This window comes from Anneissia japonica, unplaced genomic scaffold, assembly GCF_011630105.1.
Source record: "Anneissia japonica isolate Jap-2015-1 unplaced genomic scaffold, ASM1163010v1 scaffold351_len699533_cov169, whole genome shotgun sequence".
Classification (NCBI taxonomy): Eukaryota; Metazoa; Echinodermata; class Crinoidea; order Comatulida; family Comatulidae; genus Anneissia; species Anneissia japonica.
In genome coordinates, this window is record NW_022685600.1 from 610,294 (window position 1) to 612,311 (window position 2,018).

General features: G+C 32.6%; 1 protein-coding gene across 1 annotated transcript in view; it reads left to right on the forward strand.

Annotated features, from left to right (window-relative positions):
• Window positions 1-507: 507 nt before the first annotated feature.
• LOC117111687 (protein FAM221B-like) overlaps window positions 508-2,018 on the forward strand; it is a 13,857-nt gene continuing 12,346 nt past the window's right edge. Inside the window, exon 1 of the mRNA XM_033254674.1 lies at window positions 508-612. The gene's annotated coding sequence lies outside the window, so the exon portion shown is untranslated. The remainder of the gene's footprint in view (window positions 613-2,018) is intronic.

The window sequence follows — 2,018 nt, forward strand, 5'->3', positions numbered from 1 at the left end:
CGAGTTGTTGCCCCTCCATTGAGCAGCGAGTTTAGGTAATGTTTCACATACATGGCGAACTTGATAACCCTTGATTTTGATCACCAGATTTCGTTAGCCAGTATAATATGAGAGCATCATTATCATTTTTGTTATATAAATTTCACTACACTACAAAGAATCTCAGCTTAGCCGATGTCTTAAGTCAAAAAAGTTAAGATGTCCCTAAGCAAATATGCTGATTTATCAAACCATCTTAGCTTTAAAATCGTCTTAGATGGTGCATGCGTACAATCTATTTTTTAATTTTAAACATTTTTTTAAGCTAAGCAATGTTGATAAATCTGGCTTAAGCGAAAAAAAAAAAAGGAGAAGATTTTAAGCTGATTTCTAGTTCGATAAATCCGGCCCTTGTACTGTAATTACACAAGCATGGATGAAAATAATTATTAATTAAACGGCAAAGTGTTTACCGCCCTCTATACGGTTATCATGACGACACCAAGCGCACACCATAGAGCTATTAAACGTTTCTATGGCGCACACACACTTTGCCTCTTTGTAGCGGCTGTGCCTACTCGGTTGATCGATCTTACACCACCTCCAGTCATCACTTTCGGTATACAATATAAGGTCAGTAATAAGTACATTTACCGGATAAATAATTTATATGACAGCATTGTTAATAATAGCATACTATTTATAATTTTTACAGCATTACGCATTTGTCCTCCTTCCATAGCCTTGCCTACCTAGGCCCTAGGCCTGTCTACCACCAGTCCATAAAATACCAGTACTGCTGCAGGACAGATTGGTCGTGCCTCAATTTAGGGCTAGGCTAGACTAAGCCCCTAAAAAGCCAAGCTAGGCCTAGGCCCTAGCCCTCCTCCGACTAACTTTAGATAGCTAGAGGGGGAGTAGACTAGGCCTATTTAGTAGTAGTATGCCTAGGCCTATAAGAACCTGTAACGTACAGGTCTCTACTACGAATACAGATCATTTCGGTCGCGCTTCGTTTCGGTCGCGCTTCGTTTCGGTCGCGCTTCGTTTCGGTCGCGCTTCGTTTCGGTCGCGCTTCGTTTCGGTCGCGCTTCATTTCGGTCGCGGTTTGTTTTCAACAAATACATGGGGCGCCAATGGAGTTTCGAAACGCTAAATTTAATATAACTAGGCCTAACTATCATTGCAAGTTCGTCAATCGGTTTATCATATTTTTTTCATTTATGTTTTGTTGTATTTCTAATAAGTAACAACAGGCTACTTAAAAGCAAGTAAAATTAATACTATTATTACTAAACTATCAATTAATATTATTGGACGGTTTTTATTTTCGTTTTCGCTTTCTACTACATAACAAATGCAGCAAATAAAATAAATTCTAAAATATGATATGATGTTATATATTATTATTATTATTATTATTATTATATTATTATTGTTATTTATTTACATTGTATCTGGAAAAAACAAGCCAATTTGTCATTTAAATTACTGTAACATTAGTTTATTAACAATTATTTTTATTAGTATTAAAGTTTGTTATTGTTTTTATTTTCGTTTTATGAATCCTACGCTTTCTACTACATAACAAATACAGCAAATAAAATAAATACTAAAATATGATATGATGTTATATATTATTATTATTATTATTATTATTATTATTATTATTGTTATTTTTTTTTTTTTAATTTACATTGCATCTGGAAAAACCAGCCAATTTGTCATTTAAATTACTGTAACATTAGTTTATTAACAATTATTTTTATTAGTATTAAAGTTTGTTATTTTTACTATATTACTGTATAACTTGCTGCTATTTTTCTTTTTTTACAGAAACAACGCAGATGTTACGAAGTTGACCGAGTTTGAGATACTTTTTTTTTGGTTCTTGCTATATATATTGATATCATTTTTATTAATGCTTGAATCAAATAAAAATCTATGGAATAAGTATAGTCAATAGATTAGTTTCGCATACGTTTTTTTTTTCTTGTCTGTTACGTTTCCATTTACCATAAATGTTCTGATCATGTTAT